Source organism: Pholcus phalangioides, unplaced genomic scaffold (assembly GCF_987345545.1).
Source record: "Pholcus phalangioides strain wild (caught in Gottingen) unplaced genomic scaffold, Ppha-v1.0 ptg000012l_1, whole genome shotgun sequence".
Taxonomy (NCBI): Eukaryota; Metazoa; Arthropoda; class Arachnida; order Araneae; family Pholcidae; genus Pholcus; species Pholcus phalangioides.
Genome location: NW_028301605.1, coordinates 14,442,876 through 14,464,907, shown reverse-complemented (window position 1 = coordinate 14,464,907; position 22,032 = coordinate 14,442,876). Strand labels below are relative to the sequence as shown.

At 35.5% G+C, this 22,032-nt stretch overlaps 1 non-coding gene across 1 annotated transcript; it reads right to left on the bottom strand.

Annotated features, from left to right (window-relative positions):
• Window positions 1–6,614: 6,614 nt before the first annotated feature.
• Window positions 6,615–6,717, bottom strand: LOC149079632 (U6 spliceosomal RNA). The gene has a single exon (XR_016193715.1). It is a non-coding gene; the product is annotated as a U6 spliceosomal RNA (small nuclear RNA).
• Window positions 6,718–22,032: the final 15,315 nt, after the last annotated feature.

Here is a 22,032-nt window from a genome sequence, read left to right as displayed (position 1 = left end):
GTGTCCAGGGTGATTTCATTATCAGTAGTATTGTTTTTCCAACCGAAACAGAAAACAAGTGTGATTGCTAATCGAAAAAGATACACTTTTGCAACACAAATTTCGCGTGGCACATTTTCTCTAAACGAAAGCTAAAATAAGCTTATAAAAATTTCATTACGATTCATATTTCTTGAAGAATAGAAAAATTCAATTTTGATCATAATTTCAATTTTTCGGAATGATCAGTCAGCATTTTTTCCTTCTCGCACCCCCAAAAATGCTCTCCCGCACTCCTAGGATTAGGCGTGGGAGCCCCCGGTTGAGAACCACTGATCCAAAGATTAAATTAGGATTTTTTTGTCAAAGATAAATGATAATATGTTATTAAACGTACGTTAAATTTCTACAGGGTCATTAAATTACAATATTTTCACTAAATATAAGTCGCTAAAGTAGAACACCATTAAGTCACCTTGACCTAAAATTGACGACTGGCTTGAAATTTTATCTTACTTTTTTTTTTTTGTTATCATTTTTCTCTCTCTCTATCTATTTTAAATACTTTGAATCAGTACCCTTCAACATTTAGTCAACTTTTCTCCGCGTTTTGAATTCGAATATCCCAGCTGATATTGCACTTATAAACTTGTAAATTTTTTTGTGGGTCTCAGGACAGACGAGACAACACATTTCTTATTAGAAATTAGAAGACATGTGAACCGTATAAAAATTTAGATTTTTTTTTCCATTTTTTTACGTACTGTAAAATTGGTACAGAGTAATTTTTGAACGCCTACTGAGCATTTTTCAAACTGGAATCATACCTGTACGACGGACGGGTAATGAGATAAAGGCCGCGTTAGCACTTACAGGACACCCTTTATACAGAGGTACTTCAGCTATCGAAGAATCCTTTCTTGAAGGTAGTTACAAACAATCACAGATGACCGTATCTATATTGGACTCATAAACCTTGACGACTAAATGCATTAATAACAATCAACAATGTCCTTATTACATTCAGATTCAATATTTTTATCGCATAGAGAGTAAAGAAACCAATAATATTCACGAGTTTCTTCGATGCCAAACCACCGAAGCATTAATAACTAACTATTAAACCACAATGCTATTAAAATTAGATCCATGTTATTATTATTATTATTATTGCGATATCGCGATATGCAATTTTAATTTTCAATTCATAAATTTATTTAATAATTCATTCGGACATTCATAACATATAGTCTTGTCTGATATCTTATAAGAAGTCACGGTGATTTAATTACACGAAATTGATAGGTGAAGAAAGATCAATGGAAGCAAAACATTTCAAAATTGAATTCAACGAAAACCTATCATCAGTATCGTATATGCGAAATATCTTTTATATTTGAACTCTAAATTACTTTTCAATTAGTTTTCAACGCATTAACGAAAAGTGGATCCGAAAAATTTGAACGAGAATGGAATTAAAATATTGGTTAATATTTTTTTTTCCCGATTATATATTGATACGTCCTTATAAATATAATTAAATATATTGCATTAACTTCATCAGAAATATACCGATTAGTATATTTTAATAGGAATATTGGTTCCGTGCATCGTTTCATATACGTTTTCTATTCGATTTTCAGTCTTACGTACTTTTAGTTTATTATTATTTGAGCGCCAAATAACAAATTAAGAATTGACCTAAAACTTTCGAATTAACTTTTTTTGTTTATTAGTTTAGCATTAATGGGTTATGGTCAGAGGCGCCGACATGAAGAAGACGTTAGGGGAGAAGAGGGGCTGAAAGTCGTCCCGTAAATACGGGACTCAGGCGCGTACTTAGGGGAGGAAAAGTGCACATTGTTTTCTCAAAATTTATCGGGGGGGGGGGGGAGGCGCTCAATTGGCCTCAGCGTCTAGGTTCCGGTGCTTATGGTTATGGTGAAGAAACAACTTGCGGATTCGACAGGTGTCGTGAGCGGGATCCCTCAAAGAAATGTCCTAAGAAGTGTCCAAGAAGTGTTCTACGCGATTTTCATTTTTCATAGATATGTGCTGGTTCTTGAAACGCGCAGAAGGCGTTAGTATCACTTTATGTGCGTACTCCTAGAAGTACATAGGTAGGGGAGTATCCCCCCACCTCTGAAATGCCTACTCCTGGAAATGTGTGGGTGGATGGAATACCTCCCTGAATCTAAGCATTAGTACTCCTTCAAATGCTCTGACGGCGTTTGTATCCTCTAGATATGTGTACTAGCTAAAAATGCGTGTACGAGTTAAGTAGCCCTGAGAATGTTTACGCCTTAAAATGTGCAGGAACTGTTCATCTGTGGATATGCGTGCTCCTTGAAGTATGTAGGTGGCTCCCTTCCCCCCAACATCATAAATGCGCATTTCTTGTAATGTTCTTCATTTCCAACCCAATTCGTTAATTGCAGTAAATTGCAATATAACGATATGGTCGGAGATGGTGTTTGTTGAAGTAGTAGTGTGTTGGTATCCTCCGAAAAGCGTATTAAATACTAGAAATTTGTGGGGGTGGGGGTGCTGAGTATCATCTAGGATTACATATTCCTTGAAATGCGCAGGCGGCGTTCGTATTCCTGGGTATGCGTGCTTCTAGAAATGGGTAGTTGAAATGACTACCTCTCCCAACTTCAGATATGCTTACTCCTATAAATGCGTAGATGGGCTAAGTTTACTCAGCAAATGTGTACTCTTTGAAATGTGCGGGAGCCGATCGTATTCCTATTTGAATTATATACATGCTCCTAAACCTATAGGTTAAGTAACTCGCCCCAATCTCAGCAATGCATATTTCTTGAAATGTGCAGAGGGCGCTCGTATCCCTAGATTATGCGTACTTCCAGAAATGCGCAGTTTGGATGTATAAATCTCCTGGCTACAGAGACACTTAAAAAGCCTGTGGAGTCCTATAAATGAACAAACAGCGCTGTTTTATATCTCTGACATATGCAGAAGGTGCACGTACTAGAAAAATTAAGTACTCCACCCAACGTAGAAGGCTTGCGTACTCCTAGAAATCCGCAGAAAACTCGCGTACTTCCAGCGCGCATGCGGAGGTATGCGGCGGATACGTGCGTACTCCTGAAAATGCGTAGAAAGCACGCGTGCCTTCCATTGTGTCGTAACAAAAGTTTCCCGCTCCTCTTTTCCTTATTTTTACCGGTCTTTCCACCATAGCGAACTGTCACGTGACTCTGAATGGCCCGTCATGTACCACTGGCACGCGTAACACTGGATTAGACCCATATAATTGGAAATTGCGAAGAAAAAAGATATCTTACACACAGGCAACAACGGTATTAAAATGTGGAACACAGTCTGAAATTATGGGTATGAATCATTACGTGCCACTATAATTCGAGAAAAAGAATGAATATACCATTATGTCCTTCTTTTGAAAATATTGAATCGAATTATATCACGGGTAAAATGTTTGTACAACTGATGTTACGTTCGTAAGGTCGACTTCGATGTTACGAAATGTTGTTCTTAGTTTTATTATAGTGTATATGTGTACATTGTCCTAAAAAAAATGAAGAAGGAATGAAGCACTTGATGGCATTCGAGTACTCTTGAGGTACAGCAGGGGTTTTCCCGTACTCGAGGTTTCTTCACTCGAATAACATTATAACATTTCCTTCTCCCCCGGTTATACAATCAAACGTTATAACGTGTTTGACGTTGATATAAAAGAAAATACGTAATACAAATATATTCAGGTCATACAATAGGAAGTCTGGAGATGAAATGATTTTCTTTGATTTATTTAGTGAAAATAACTTGGTGTGTGAATATATTTTGAGTAAAAATGACAGATATGTGACCAAAAAATTTATAAAAGGTCCTTTAGGGGGAAATGACCACAATATATGTAAATGTTTTTCTTCTTCTTTTATTTATTTATCTATTTGTATATGAAAATACAAATCAAATATTTTCGGAACATCCCTAGAAATTTTTGATTATTTGTATTTCTTTTCCTCCCATGTAACGCGGTTCTGAATTTTCCATCTCAATTCCGGGATTTGTTCTCGCATTAAATCTAAATTTTCATGAATTCTGGGATTTTCTTCTCTCAATAATTCTAAATTTTTATAAATTCTGGCATTTTTTTCCCTCTCATAAATATATAAATCTGTACTATACAAATCTGCAATTTCGGAACGATCATCGCCAAATTTTGCATATATATACCAAACAGGACCCCCACTTGAACGATAGGCTACTTTAAAAGTTCGTCATGGCTGTGCAAATGCCCTAAATGAGCAATTAACTGTCGCGCAACAGTGGTTTCTGGGGCCTCAACAATCACTTTCGTAACGTTTACTTTGGTTATCGTGGTTCCTTGGCTGTGCGTTTCAGACATGCATATGTCTTTACAATGGTTTGTCACTTTAATGCTGCCAGTATTATGCATAATAATTCTGTGGTCAGAACATGATATCTCCAAAAAATGGCTTTTTGATCTAGTAGTAAGTCTTGCTAATTATAACTAATTAGAAGTGAGATAAATGTACAAATACGAAATGCGTGTTTATGGCTAAACAACATGCTGATGTATGATATTTTCAGTTGTATTTGTATGTATGATATTTTCAGTTGTATTTGTATGTATGCTTATTTTTGGATTTTTAAACGACAATGAAAATGCTTATATCTCCAAAATGTGATTTTGGAGTTATCATGTTTTGACCAAACACCACAGAATCTATCCCTTTATAATGGTTTGCTAATTTTTCGATCCTCCCAGTAATTGAAGAAAACCTCAGCAGCACCGGATATTTTATAGTAGTACATTATAATTTTATACACATAATCCATTACAATAGCAATTACAATGTTAAAACAACCCGCAATACATCCACACAACATTTTGTTTGTGTATCTACTGATAAATTTGTCCTCAAACGAGCAACCGTAACACGTTCAAGAATTCAAGTCCTACCAGAGATAACATATTTGAAAAACAAAAAAAAAGCATGTAAAAGAGGCCATAAATTCCTGACCCACAGCCCCAGACATTAAAAAAAACGCTTGTTTCTTTCACGTTTACGGTGGCAATATTTCTGCTGGAACGCTGTCAAACGGTTGCTGTAGATTCGTATCTGCTGGAGAAGATGTGGCCGTGCCATCTAACAAGCCATTCATAGATCCTGCCACATGATAGCCAGAAGAAACTACGAGACAAACATAATCACACAAGGTAACTGCAACCTAATGAGAAAAATAAGAAATGAGAATTTCAATGTCAAGGACCCCCTTGGGGCCTAAAACGTTGTATAGGAATGAGTATCATATAACTATAGTGTATGCGAATGAGAAATTGAAGTATGCGTATATTTCTTTATTATGAGAGGGAGGACGTATTGTGTTTTGTACGAGACTTGCATTCATAACTAATTGCGAGTTCGGGGGAATAGAACCAATTTCTAAGATTTCAGGAAGCATCTCTCTCTCTGTTTGTTTTTATTGATGACCGTATATCAGTGTTGCTGCAGTAATTTTTCAAATCCTTATGGGTAAGTAATTACTTCTTGAAAGTTTACCATTCAGGTTTGCATTATATTTTTGGCTCGTTGATAATTTGGGGTTGTTGTGACCTATTTATTTCTGATAAATTCAACAAATAAGAGCTTTCAATCTGTCAATATTAAATAAGAGCTTTCAATCTGTCAATATTAAATAAGAGCTTTCAATCTGTCAATATCATGTGACTTTAAGTATTCTTCTGAATTAGTGAACTTATGGTCTTCAGGGTTTTTAATATTTCTATGTATTTTCCGTGCATTTTAAGTATAAAAAGTTTGGAGCCGCTGTGGCGCGAACTCGTGCCATTGGGCCAAATGTGGCTTCCCTTCCTCCCAAAAGTGTTCCATCCGGTCCGCGGCAGTTGTTCCGGGAGAAAAGTATCAACACGCAACACGATAAATACCTGGGCTGACCATATTTCTTTCATGAAAGTACGGGATAAACGCTAAAAAAAAAAAAAAAAGAATTGCCAAATGCAATTAAAATTGGCAGTTACCACCAACAAAAAAAAAATCATGAAAGGCAAAAATGAAGTTGTCATTTCCAGTCAAAGTTGGCAATCACAGCCGTGAATAGGGACCTATGGTGTTTTTAAGTTAATTAAAAAAATTAAAAAAAATTCCGTGCAAAATCATCGTTAAAAGTAGCCAATGATTCGGGGCAAATTCCAGCGGGACCTGCGTCGTGTTTATAGCTCCGTATAACCTTTTGTACAAAACCTGTATGTGCGGATGCGTAGCCCGCACTTAATAAGTTTTGACACATGCGGACGCCATCCTCACCCGCATAAACATTCCCAAGTTGCGGGCGCATTCCGCATCGCGTGAAAGGCTCCTTCATGTACCAATTAGTTAACTTCTCCCGGACCCGAATCTACTCCATGTGAAAGGGCCCGCTAGCCAAGTTTTCCTAGAAGCAGGTTTCTACAGCGCGTGCAGCGTGAAAACTCTGATTGGTCAAAATAACCTGAATTTCCAGTTTTTAACCAATCAGCGTTTTTACGCTGCACACTGCGCAGATATTTTACTCCTAGGAAAACCCGTCATTAGGCGAGTAGTTTACATACCTGGCGACCGCGTTCAAATGTGAAACGCTTCACGATTTTACGTATCATCCCTGTGCAGGGGCCACGTTAATCTTCTCTGAATCGTTCCAGTTTTTCTACATGTATTATATAAATAGTTTTTAGACGCCAGATAGAGCTAATCCAATACAGCTTTTACATCAGCACATCGAACTTTTCCCAGGGATCTTCGGCCACTTCGTTAATTGGTCGGCCAAAGCTATAGCAGAAAGCCTCCGCGAGAAGCTCGTAACGTCACTGAAGTCATCCATTTCACTTATAGTCATTGAATATACAGCCGAATCTCGTTATAACGAACTCCAAGATACCGCTAAATCACTTCGTTATAACGAAATTTCGTAATAAAGTCATTCCAGGTTTTAGCATGGTTCCTATGTAAACTTATCTGAGGGAATTAGAAAAGTGTCGTTAAAACGAGATTTTCGCTATATTGGTATTCGTTAGAATGGGGTTCGACTGTACTGCAAAAAAATAAAAATAAATAAATATTTCGCATGTGTCGGAGTGCTATATCCAACGGCTACAGGTGAAATGGACGACTTCAGTGACGTCAAAGCTTCCTGCTACAGAAGGTGTTGCCAAAGCCCGAATCATTTCTGGAAATCGAAATTTGACCAAAACACTCTTCGTGAATAGGCCGCACTTCGGGGTTCTTTAGCAGTAACATTATATAACACGCACAATTTCCAACTGAACATAATAAATAACATTGCAACTAGGTAAGAAAACCGTTATTTAAGACTTGAGCAGGGTCGTTTCCAATCGTATATATTTCCGATGCTTAAAAATAATAATAATAATGATAATAATAACAATAAAAGCAGCTAGGTGAAGCTTTCAACGTCATGTCTGGCCCCAAGTTGTAAAAAGAAAAAAAGTGTGCGTCAGGTGGACGCTTTTTAATTTAGATGATGCGGTCGGTGTTAGTGTGTGTGTGTGTGCGCCGCCATATCTTTATTTTTTCACTATATATATATGATCAGCTTTCCCATGAGAGATTCGAAGCCAACGTCATTATAAATATTAGCACAACGGGGTTCACGTAAGGGAGGAGCGTAAAAATTGCATTATCCATCAATGACGCATGGAATGACAGATCATTTTGGAAATACGTTTGACGTACCATCATTTACCACAAGAAAATTAACTAGATACATTACTATCAAACATAGAAATTAATATTGTAATTTTTTTGTGTGTAGTACGAGAGAAAAGCGCGTGGAACAGCCGATTCATGCAAGGTGACGTAGTTTACGTGGAAGTAGGATGTTACGTCATTGTAAGGTCAGCGTGATGACCAGCGTGAGACAGTATTTTGGTGTCGCAACAGTTATGTAAACTGAGTAGTGAAGCTACTCTCAGATTTTAAGAGTTATCTACAGTAGACTTTACCTCTCGATAAGGGACACCCTATGGGACCAAAAATTTTGTCCGCTAGTGGGGAATTATGATATGCAGTGGAACCTCGTTTATAGGACGTTTGGCTTAGGTCCAATTGGTTTCTATACATTTTAATGTTAAAATGTACATGTTAATGTGTGTAAAAAGTGATACACCATAACCCCTAACCGTCTCGATATAGAAAGTTTGATTGAATTTCGCCACATTTATACACTTGAATCCCGTTATAACGAACGCCAAGAGACCGGAAGAACCACTTCGTTATAACGAAATTTCGTTATAAAGGAATCCCAGGTTACCTAGCATTGATTTTATGTAAACTTATTCTGGGGATTAGAAAAGTGCTCGTTAAAACGAGATTTTCGCTATAACGGTATTCGTTAAAACGGAATTCGGCTGTATATATATCACTTTCACCGGCGATTATGCATAATTCCCAAATAAAGTTGGTAAGTCTGATAAATAAGTAAGTCTTATAAAATTTCTTTCCTTCGTTAAACCAAATAATTATTTCTACCCATACGTGGTAAGTACATTACAAATATTTTGCAACAAAAATTAAAATAAATGTGAAGATATAAAAAAATCATTATCAGAGTCTTGTAATGTTGGCTTTCTTCTTACGTATCAACATGTGCAAACGAAACCAACATTACTATTCGAATTCATCATCCTGGACCATAATTATGTTCAGTCAATCAAGTAATTAATTCACGGATTATCATATTTACCGATTGGGATTATACATAATCACTTTTGAATATGATAAATTCCCTATTTATGAACAAAAAAATAGAGTTTGCCTGATCTTAATGTCCGTTATCGAGATTAAAGCCTTATTTCACGGGACCAGGGAAGTGTCCGTTAATGGGAGATGTCCGTTAGGGGAGGTTCCACTGTACATGATTTTGAGATCATTGAGGGCCCCCACAAATCTAGAAGTTTTCAAAATTCGTGTCTCACTTCCCTCCAAATTTTGAGAAGAAAAAAAATTCCCATCCCTGATTAAACTATCCCATAAGATCTCATATTACTTGTGTTTGTTGTGTGTGTGTGTATCTGTATTTTCTATCGCCCTCCTATTACATTGCATCGCCCTTCGAGGAACGGTATTGTCCACTTTAGGAGACGCTGGTCTAGAGCGTTTTCGCTCATCCTTCAGCTGGAAATTCTATGGAATTTGTAGTGTAAAATATATGAATTGAAAGTGGAAAAAAATGTATTTCTAAAGTTATAGAGTTCTACCCTGGAGGCCCCCCCAGGCTAGTCCTATCAGCTTTCTTCTTATGGTGTTTGGAGGCATGTAGACAAGCATTCAAGTTCCACGTCAAAACATTGCCTAAAAATTTCAGAACATTTCAAAACGATGTGTCTGTCACGGTAATATTTTGACATCGATGACTTATGTAAACGTGATACAGTCGGCATCAAAATTCTCCCGCAGGGACAAATGTTTAAGTTCTCTGCTTAAATTACATGAGCATCATACGACTTATTTTGCTTAGCTAGCATTGTTTTTATCATTAATATCTATACATATCAACTGTTAATGCACAGCGACTACTATACAAATAATGTTTTTATTGGATGAAATACATTTGTAATTAATGAGAAATATGTTACTAGGTGTTAAGATAAATAGATTTGAAAGTAAGTGCTGGCCTCCAAGTATTTAATTGTCTTCAATACGTACATTAAATTACTTCATTTTGTTCCTCGGTTGAGCCAATAGAGAGCGCTAACTTTCCTAATGGAAAGTAAAAATCGTAGGTATTGTTATCATTGTAAATAAATATAATGTTCATTTCTCAATTTTATGTCTCATTTATTCGGAAAGCTTTTTTATATTGATCCTTCATTAGCTTTAAATACACAAACTGTGCTAACGTTGTAAAATGACCATTGAACTGTTCCCCGCTTCATAGGATATTGTGTGATGGACTCGTTGATATCCGATTAAGCCGGGCCAACTATGTTGATGACAATGTTTTGATCACGGCGATATGTTTACGACATTGTTTTCATAACGATGTTTCGTCACGGCGATGTTATTGTGGTATTGTTTTCACGTGATAACGAATACTTCAGAATAGTGCGTATGAAGATAATATTTGTCATTTCTAAAATACTTGACGCAAAATACTTAAGCCCGTCCCTGTTCCAGACTTCTGATACATGCTTCTTCCGAGATTTAGACCGTTTTGCGTGTTCGTAAACCAGGATCAGTTCGTAACCCCCCAATTGTCTTTTTGTTGTTCATAAACAGAAAGTTGACTGTAATTGCAATTCCATCTACACAACGACAATGAACCAGCCTGCCAATAATAGACCTCAAACATCGAAATGGAAAACCATATACGGCCCCCTCACAAAGTTACCTGGTTGATAGCCGTCACCAACCTCTCTCAGTTGATTTTTTTTTACATACGTATATAGACGGACCTTAAAAATCACCCATCTCACCCTCACCAATTTCTCTCCCAGCTGTACGAATTTCAGTATATATGGGTGCCGTATCTCCATATCCCTCTCTAGAATGTACATCCATGACTATGCTTATGGTCCGGTACATTTATCATTGGAGCCGATTCATGATCATCATGATATAGTTCAGTGCTTCCTAAAAACAAAATAATAATAACCATATATCGCTTTTTTATACCGATTATCTGAAACAAAAGAGAGTGAAATAATGATCTCTCGATAATGCAAAAACTGCCAAGAAACGGGGAAAAAATTATTATCAGCATATGCACTTCGATATAATGAAAATTTCTCCGTTTTTACGTGTTTTTCGGAAAAAAAATTAATTTGAAGCAACAGTCAGCCTTTTTTTCTGTATTCATTTATTATAATGCGCTAGGATTCCAATCCACTTTCCTGATACGATAATTCCATTTTCATAAAATATAAAAGGTAATTATTTTTTACTTTAATTTTTTTTATACGAAAAATTACAGTTATTTTCCATCTCATTTTCATTTACTTTAAATATTTATTATCGTTTATTATTATTTTTTTTATTTTAGAAAATAAGTATTTTTTACTTTAATTCTATTTTTTGTTTTGAAAATTTATTATAATTTTTAGTTTTGAAAATTTATCATAATTTTTTTATTTTAAAATTTATCATAATTTTTAGTTTTGAAAATTTATTATAATTTTTAGTTTTGAAAATTTATTATAATTTTTAGTTTTGAAAATTTATCATAATTTTTTTATTTTAAAATTTATCATAATTTTTTTATTTTAAAATTTATCACAATTTTTAGTTTTGAAAATTTATCATAATTTTTTTATTTTAAAATTTATCATAATTTTTAGTTTTGAAAATTTATCATAATTTTTAGTTTTGAAAATTTATCATAATTTTTTTATTTTAAAATTTATCACAATTTTTAGTTTTGAAAATTTATCATAATTTTTTTATTTTAAAATTTATCATAATTTTTAGTTTTGAAAATTTATCATAATTTTTTATTTTAAAATTTATCATAATTTTTAGTTTTGAAAATTTATCATAATTTTTTTATTTTAAAATTTATCATAATTTTTAGTTTTGAAAATTTATCATAATTTTTAGTTTTGAAAATTTATCATAATTTTTTTATTTTAAAATTTATCATAATTTTTTTATTTTAAAATTTATCATAATTTTTTTATTTTAAAATTTATCATAATTTTTAGTTTTAAAATTTATCATAATTTTTTTTATTTTAAAATTTATCATAATTTTTTTATTTTAAAATTTAATCATTTTTTCTCTATAATTTTTTTATTTTATTTTAACAATTGAATATTTTTACTTTCTTGTATTCTTTAATGTCAAAAATTATTTTTGATCACTTTAATTTCACTTTGAAGAATGATAACTTTAATTTTATTTTTTACGACAAAAAATCAATTATTTTTTCCATTTTATTTTTTTTTGCAAAAATTAATTACTTTTTTACTTAAATTTTGTCTTTTATTCTAAAAATTATTATTATGTTTTACTTTAATTGCATTTCTTACTAGCTATAATACCCGGTGCTGTCCGGGTTTTCTTCAATGAGGTTTTTGTGAATCACGTGATATCTCCCTCTTTCTTTGAGGGACATACAAACCGTGTTCAAGTTAACCAATATGGCCACTCATGAATTAACAAATCTAGATTTAAAGAAATGCTTAATTGAAGCTGTGGGATTTCTTCGATGTACTTTATGAGCCCATAATTAATTTTAAAACAATCTGAACTATATGAATTTATGCAGTTGAATGTTAAAAGACAATATGGAGAGGCATTGATTTCCATGCTTGAGAAGATATAAATAAAAAAATTGAAATCAATGTGTGTTATTGCATGGATAACCAACTCAAACGTAGGTCCGGCTAATTACTTCATATTTAATTTTCTGGAATTCGTATATCTCAAAGCGAACTCAATGTTTCAAAAATCGAGAACTCAATACAATTTTTGAAATTATTGATGTGGCGGAAAACCCCACTAAATTCCCTGCCTGACCCTCAAAGTAATGCTGATGATTAGAGCCCGGATTATATGCACATAAAAAGTGGCAAAATATGCTCTAAAAATATGCAAATATGCACTTAGAAAGGCTAAAATATGCAAACATGCACTTAGAAAGGCTAGAATATGCAAATATGCACTTAGAAAGGCTAAAATATGCAAATATGCATTTTGAAAGTCTAAAATATGCACTTAAAAATGCCGAAATATGCACTTAAAAATGCCGACATATGCATTTAAAAATGCCAAAATACATACTATCTTTACACACATCCATATCTTTTATGGATATCTTTTTTCTGCCACCGTTTAGGCAATTTGCCTGTTGTAAATATGTACCACAAAAATGTGAAAATATGCGTTAAAAAAATCACTATGCAAAAATAAATGAGATATGATTTTAAAATGCATATTTTCTATTTGTTAGTGCATATTCATTTACCTCCTCACATATACTGCATATGCAAATAACTTCTAAATGTTTTTTATTTGATTATTTTCAATTTCTAGTTAGTCTTGGCTGTTCAGTAACGAAAATAACAGTAAATAAGAATTTTGAGAATATTTTCTAAAAGAATTGAACATTTTTGACGCTAACGCTGAAACACACAGTTGATATTCGAAAAAAAAAAATCCTACCTGGGGGAAAAACCAGATTTTATGAAAATATTATGAGCAATATTCATTTCAAAAACTATGAAAAAGTGATCGAGCTTCAATAAACCTTCACAAATATGCACTTATTCTGAAAATTCTTTGATTTCATGCATTTTATATGTATTTTTTATTCGTTTTTTTGTTCATCACTGATTTTTTTATAATAATGTTTTTATAGCCGTTACAGAAAATCAATTTCTGCTGAGTTTTTCTAAGGAGTAAATAAAGACGAGCGTTTTTACTCGTTATCCATCTTCGAGCAAAGAGCAAGTTTACGGCTCCAAATGATGTCTCGGAAATCGTCGGGGAGAAAAAAAGAGCAAAATAGGGAAGAACGAATGGCTATAGCGATAATACTGACGTGACGTTTTTACTCAAAGATTGCGTATCGTTCAACCTGGTGTTCCGAAGAGCTCTATAACTCAATTCTCAAAACTTCTATGTGCGGATGCGGAGCCCGCGCTTAGGTTTTGACACATGCGGACGACGCGTCCGGACCCGCATGAACATTTCCTAGGTGCGGGGAAATTTCGGCTCGTCTGAAAGGCTGAGTATATTCCAATTGTTAAAACTTCTTTCGGACCCGCGTCCGCATCCGCTCCGTGTGAAAGGACTCTAACTTTTTCCCCGGTGATCTTGAATCACAGCGCGAGAAAAAGCTTCGGTTGTAGCAGCTTTCCCTCACTTACAACTCGTAGACAGGGGATTTATTCGAAGACAAAATATTCTATAAATTTCCATAAACGACTTCTATTTATCGACTAGAAATCCCATCTGGTTCGTTATACCGGCAGTTCGACTTCACTTAGAGCCACGCGATCCAACAACCAATGAAAATGCTGCTCTCTCTCGTGCGTAATTCAAAACTGTTCGGTTAATTATTGAACAAGCTATACATTATTGAACCATAACTAACGAAAATATCATTAGCTTTATAAATTGATACGGTTTTCATGTCAAGCAAGAAAATAAGTTTGAAGTGAGGATCGAAAAGAAACCTGCTTTTTAAAGAACTAGCTCGAAATAAAGCCCGAGGATAGAACTGCCAAGAAAACAGCAACAGCAACAGAAAAAAAAAAATTATTATTAAACTCCATTATTTACCGACCCTCCTTTCCTCGATCCGAACCGTATTTCCTAGAGCGAAAAGCACATTTGCTGTTGACCTTTAGCTCTTGAAGCTCTTTGTCTCAATATCATTGTCTTCCATCAGGGGCATACCGGTCCGCCTTGAAGAGGAATTTCAAAATGGCTCCAGGTATTCTTTCTCTTGTTTTATTTTTTGCTGCTGCATTGGCGATATATATATATTTATAATGGCATTCTGATAATTGCTTGTATTTGAGACTTTAGTGATGGGAAAGTGAGATGAAGTACATACTCATACATGAACAACAACAGCAACGGAAAGAAGTGAAATCTTTTCTTATTCAAAGTAAGTAGCCGTGAACCACATTCGTACCCCACGAAATATCGTGCTGATGTGTCGGTCGGCGTCCGTACAATATAAAAAAAAGACATACCGAAACCGATATGCATGTGCGTATATATCCGTTCACGTACGAGATTCGGAAACGTGTGTGCCCTTGAGAAAAAAAAAGGAATCAAAGGTATTAAAATGAAATTTTTTTTTGATCGGGGATATGTGAATCCCACGAGAGAAAGATTTATTAATGTCATAATATGCCCTAAGAACATGATGGAGGCCTATGGGCATGATATATAGCCCATCGGCTGACGTTAAAATGTCTTGTCTGAGCCAAAATTATGCCGAGACATATAAACAGGGTGTTGCCTTGAAGTGGCGACAAACTCAGAAGGGAGATATTAGGCATCAAGAGGAACAAAAATTAACATAGAACACGGTATCCCAAACCACGGTGTGACGTCAAGTGGGATAAAAAGACCAATAATAAATACAAAAAAACATCCATTTAACAGCATGATTGCAACACAGCCTGTGCAGCACAGTTCAATGTCAAAGAGTAGACAGAGAAAAATGATTAGACAGTTGTTCACATTAGCGGTAAGAAGCTCATAGAAGCTCATTGCACAGCCGTCAGCGACAGAGTAACGATTGCCGGACGAGCTCAAAGATACCGGGTGTGCCAACAGCGTCTTTGCCTGTCCTCTCGACGTCTATTTTTGCGACTTTCACCGAGTAAATGTGGTTTGCGATATCATGTTATATTGCAATTTTTGTTCCCCCTTGATGCCTAATTTAACCCCTCTGAGTTTGTCGCCAATTCAAGGCACCACCCTGTATTATCAGAGCCTGCGAGATTTTTCTCTCCAACCGAGTTGGACCAAACTCCGTGAAATCACTTGATCATCTCGTGAGTGTGACTGATAACGGGACTTTAAATTACTATTCGATGCATTTGCAACACAATCCAAATAGATAACGGTAGTAAATTTTCACTAGATCAGTGGTTCACAAATGAGTCTGCGAGTCACAAATGAGCCATCGTGTTTGTCCTTGGGGAGATTTAAGGACAGTTCGTAGGAGAGCTTGAATAAGAAAGCAATCAACTTATTGTTTTTACATTATTATGTGGTGAACATAGGGCTACTACTACTACGCAACCGAACATGAAATTCGTACACGTTCCTCTGAGGAATTTCTAACGAGTCGGTTCTACACGTCGGAACGTGTGTGAGTTTATGCATATGCATGGCCCTAACGTATTTATGTTGTTAGAGTCATGCTTGTTTCGTGTTCTTGCTAGTGCCGCCATCTGTGCTTCATACATTAAAGTAAACGATGGTAAATGCTTGGAGAACATAAAGTTGGTTAGACACCGGTTATAGACACGTGGCAAAACAGCACATCTTTAGATAAGCTAGGTAATTTTTGTTCACATTGATTGGTATGACACAATGTTTCAATTTGTTTGACTATACAAATCAATGTGAACGACAATTACTAAGTTTGTCTAAAGCTGTGTTGTGGTGCCTAACCGGCATGCGTCAAGCCTTATTCTATGAAATGGTCCATGGTCTTCATCTTATTGGCGGAGGATGTCCCTGGCCCTCGTTTCATCTGCACAAAAAGGGTCCGTAGAACACTAAGAATTGAAGACCTTGGTTTGCTGTCAACACTTAATTCTTAAATACGAGAAAAATAGAAGACTTATATCGTCCGAAATCATTCCATTTCAGATAAATACGGACGTACCATTGTAATATCAGAATTCTTTCCCAGCAAATTGGCTGTTCTGTCATTCATTTTACCTCAGGAAAACTCTTTGTCTGGATTTCATGCATTCGCATGTTAAACTTGCCATAAGGGGAGGGGGGGGGGGGCTCTTCTTCTGACGATGGGTACAGGCAGTGCTAGCGACTGAAAAAAAGGTGCGGACCTCTGAACTGTAAATTAATGTTTCTTTGACACTTGACAGAATTTTTTGACGTTTTTCCTGAGTCGTGTGTGCACCACAGTATCAAATCTAAGCACAACATGCTAATAACACGAGGCACCAATGTAAGCAAACCACGAAACAGTTTAGGTAAAAAATGGTATTCTCTATCGAATGGAAAACAAATACGATCGCTTAATCCAAAAAAGAAACTTTTACAACGCAAAATTTGTATGAGACATTTCTACGAGCAATGGTCAGAAGATGAGGCGTCAAAATGATTCCTATTTTTTTTCCGAAATTGAGGAATTCAATTGTTATCATTTTCATTTCCCTGAATGATCAGTCAACATTTTGTAACTTTTTTCCCCGTCTCGCACCCCCGGTTAGGAACCACTGCTCCAAAAGATACTCTCAATGCTATCCAATAATTCTAAAATACGTCATTCAAATCTGGCATTTTCTTAATCCCTCCGCCTACAAGGTATTGGTAAGAAATTTGGATGATCTGTATTTGACGAATGGGTGATAAATATGGTAACCCTGTCCTAACCTAACCACACGCCAGAAAAAGGGAAACAAAGGTGAAGGGGGAAAAAGTAGATAAAAGGAGGGAAAAAAGTTAAATGAAAGGAAAACAGTATAAGAGAGAGTAGGTATACGAAGTAGTTTACTCTTTTCACCCTCACCCCACCTGTTCTCTTTCACTCTTATATGTATATATTATACGGAGGCTTCCGTATGTATATATTATACGTGATTGTATATATTATACCCTATAGGGTTGCAACGAAGCCTCACGATGATGAGGAGAGAGGGAAATAAACCAGAGGGAGCTTGTTTGAATTTATTGCACAGGCGTTTGAGCGCAATATTACGTCCTTGAGCGTAAAGTGATTAAAGACTTCATACGTTATAATTTATATTAAAAAAAATTCATTATTTATCGATTGATTTATTTCAAATGTGAATTGATTTGTTTGAAATAAATCAATCGATAAATATTTTTGTGCAATGCTGGTTAAGAATCGATAATTAATTACCAACTAGTCATCGATTGATTTTCAAGTGCGTTCGTGCTCATTTCTTTTGAATGAAAGAAATGAGCACAAAAGTATTCAAGACCTTGGTTGACGCTTTCAGCTTCACTCTTAAATACGAGAAAAATAGACTTAGATAGGCCAAAACAATCGTTTGAAGAGAAATATGTACATGTCATTGCGCCGCATTTCTTTTATTCGGTTTTTGTCTCTTCTGCTGCACCACAACATCAGAATTTTTTCTGACATTCATTTTACCTTCCGCGGCCGTATCTGAGAATACCGGGGGAATCCCTGACTTTGTATAGAATCTTGCATTCCCTCATAAATGTCTGCATTCGTCATAATGTCACCAATGACGAAATTTCTGAGTCTACATTTTATTTTTTTATGCTAAATGCTTTTCATTTCTAACCCAATCCAGAAAAAACAACGATAGTGAATCGTTACTAGATAATTTACAGACAGTAGTTGTGAGCAATTTGAAAGGAAAGAATAGCTCCAAAGAGGTTAGAATACAGCAGAAACATTGAACACGCCTTCTATAACCCTCCGAGTTATGTAAGTTTAATTTCAATAATCATATACAATGGTTACAGCCGAAAAGGAGCCGTATGTCAATCACTAACACTAGGTAGCCGTGGACGTTAAATATATTTTACAATCACCTTTATTGAAACACCACAGTGAAAACACTAATCAACATCTCAGAACAATAGTCTCCGTGTTGATCAATAATTCAAAAATACGCCAATCAAATCTAAAATTTCCCCTTCGTACGTTATAATTTATAACCACAGAAAAAAGAAGAAAAAAATGCACCGATTGATTAATTTCAAAAAAAGCTGTTTATCAATGTTGTTGTTTTTTTTTTCTTTCAAAGCTGGGTAAGAATCGATAATTACCAACTAGTCATTGATTGACTTTCAAGTGCGTTCGAGCTCGTTTCCTCTCAAGAAAGAATTCAAGACCTTGGTTGAGGTTTTCAACTCTTCACTCTCAAATACGAGCAAAATAGAAGACTTAGACAGGCCCACAACAATCCATTAAAGATAAATCTGTACATGTCATTGCGCCAAATTTCTTTTATTCACTTTTTTTCGTCACAGCACAAGAAATTTTTTTACAGCAAAATTTTACTTTCCTGTAATCTATTTTTGTACCTATTGTGAACCTACCCCTCCTTGAGAATACCGGGAAAACTCTGACTTTGTGGAGAATTCTGAATTCTTTCATAAATAGTCACTTTTAAAATAGGGCTGGGCATTGGCGTACGCAGGGCTACCCAAGCCGAGATTATAGTGTTATTTTGAAGGGGGGAAAACGCGAACATCCTCCCTCCCCCTTGAGAAAATTTTGCGTATGCCTATGGGCAGGGACGCAGGAAGTCAAAAATGTTTGGTATTGCTCGAGTTATGAACATAATGTTCACTTGGATATGTATGAAGACCATACATCACGCATTCAACAAAAATGTCCCGTTTTTGGTAAATCTCCCAAACTGAGGGGAATGAACTATATTTGAATGATGATATTGGCGTTGCTGAGCAATACCATTCAAATGATTGGTGTTGCTTTAGCAACATGAGCATATATGTTCCGGCGTCCCTGATTATGGGGGCTGAGAATGAATTAAAATATTTAACTGATTAAAGAATCAAATAAATCCACCAGCATGAAGAAATTTGAGATACTGAACGTCACTTGTCGAATCTTGGAGTTTCTTCATTTGGATCTTGTCATTTAAATGTTATTTTAGATCACAATCACTGATTTCGAAACCACTTCCAATCTTCAATGATGCTTGTTTTCATAGAAACTCTTACCGGATATAGCACAGGGTGTTTCAAAAATAATCACCCGATTTGAAATGCGTATATTACGAAAAATATTGAACATAGACACTTACGATTAATTTTATATTACACATGGCTAATCATAAACTTTTTAAAAACCAAATTAAAGGTGCTCAATATGTCCACCTTGGGATGCACGGCATATGTCTATATGGTAGTCAAATTCGTCCCAAATTTTTTCGAGCACGCGTCATCCACTGCGAGTGGATTTCTGTGGACCACATGCGAAACGCTGTCGGATGCTCTCTACATTTTCGTCTGACATACGGGGTGGGCCGAAGATTTCCCTTTACACAGACAATCCGTGTTTTAGAATTGTTTATAGGACCATCGCCTAATGCTCTGGGCGGTAGGAAGTTCAACACCAGGGTATTGTCGACGAAAAGCACGGTGAACAGTTGTTACGGACTCACACTTCGCGAAGCTTAGAACATAAAACGATTTTTGTTGTGCAGTCGTCATCTTGATAAACAGTGCAGTGCTGGCCGAACGAAGAACGTTAGCGCTACCTCTCGGCAACTGTGTGAAACTCGAGATTTCCCTCTTTCTACCTATACATTATCCGATCAAAACGGATTAAAAGCCGAATAGTTATGATTTTTTTAAACACCATGTACTTGTACAGCCGAAACCGCTGAAGCTGTAAATATGAAATTCGGTCAGTGGTTTCACTTCATGACGTAAAGACTCACTAAGAAGGGATTATTCTGGAAATTCGACCCTTTAGGAGGTCATAAGTGGGGTTCAAAGGCTACTTAGAGAAATAACGCTGGGCCGAAATGACTGAAGCTATATTCATGAAATTTGGTCAGTAGTTTGATTTCTTTATACTACTAAAAGAAAATACTCACTAAAGAATGGGTTTTTCAAAATTCCACCCCCTGAAAGGGGGTCACAAGGGTGTTTACAGGTCATACAGACATCACGCAGAGCCGATGCAGTGGAAACCATAAATATGAAATTCGGTCAGTATTATGTTTTGTAATATAGACACCCAGTAAGACGCGATTTCTGGGAATTCAACCACCAGGAGATCATGATAGGTTCAAATGCTATATGGACGAATCATCTCCGAATAATTTTCAGGTTACTAAATGCACGCGAGTGAAGCCACGGATAACAGCTAGTAATTTTCATAAATGTGCACTTTTACAATATTACCACTGATAACTTTAAATTTTTTCGTTGGTGTTCCTTCATTTTGAAGAATTTTTAACACAACCCAAATAGACAACGATGTAAAATTGTAACTACATCAGTTTTTCTCGACAAGGGGACTGCGAACCCATTGATTGTCCTTGGGGAAGTTTCGGGGGGGGGGGGGGGAGTCCCGTGACCATGCGTAAGACATCAATTCCCTTCACACTGTTCACTTATTGTTTTGCATTATTATTAGGGGAATATAGTGATATTCTGTAAAGGCCTTCATCTTTTAATGACGGAGATTGGTCCCTGACATTTGTAAATTTGTCGGACATGACCTTCGTCTTATTGGCGCAAAGGGCCCGTGGAGCACAAAAAAGTTATTTTAATACTATACATGCACTAGATTATTTACCGGCAGGAGTTGAAAGGAATGAATTTGTCGTCAAAGACCTTAGAATGAAGTAAAATATTCAACACGCCCTTTATAATCCTCTGAGTTATGGAAGTTTAATTTTTCAATAACCATCTACAATAATTACATCCAAAAAGAACAGTATGTTTATTACTACCACGAGATAGCCATGGACGTCAGATATTTGACTATCGCCACATTATGCCCAGAAGCAATCCTCTATTCAAAGAACACCGCCAAAAAACACTAAACAATAATCTCTACACTAAACATTAATTCAAAAAGAAAACGCCAATCAAATCTGAAATTTCCTTAAAGATTTCGCACGTTATAATTTATATCCACCAAAAAAGATGCATTATTTATCGATTGATTAGTTTTAAACAACTCTTGTTTATCAAAATAATATTATTATTTATACATTTTTTTTTTTTTTTTTTTTTTTGCAAAGCTGGTTAAGAATCGATAATTACCAACTAGTCATTGATTGACTTTCAAGTGCGTTCGTGCTCATTTCTCTCATGAAAGAATTCGAGACCTTGGTATATCCAGGCTTTCAACACTTCACTCTTTTAAATACGAGAAAAAATAGGAGACGCTTAAAAGAGAGAGGAAATGGTGGGAAAAAAGAGAAAAGACTTCTCCTTTTCATCGAAGTATCGAAAAGTCACTTCCAATCAAGAAACCCCTTTTCGAAAAGAAAAAATATATACAATAATAATAAAGAATTTTCTTTTTATCTTTTCAATTTAGAAAAACGCGCTTTTGTTCTGGATTACAATTCTTGACACGGCTCGTACGAATACACAGTGAGTGTCTCATGGCCATTTTAAACACGTGTTTTCTCACGATATGTGTTTTCCTTCCCTTTTTTTTATTTTAATACTGATTATGACCTTCATTTTACATCGAAAAATGGCTCTAATTCAAGCAGTTTCGTGGGTCGAATATTGCGCACGTTTTTTTTTACATGCAAATCATATAATTGAAGGAGCCTTTCTCTAGTACCGGCTCAGTTTTGTTCTTGATTAG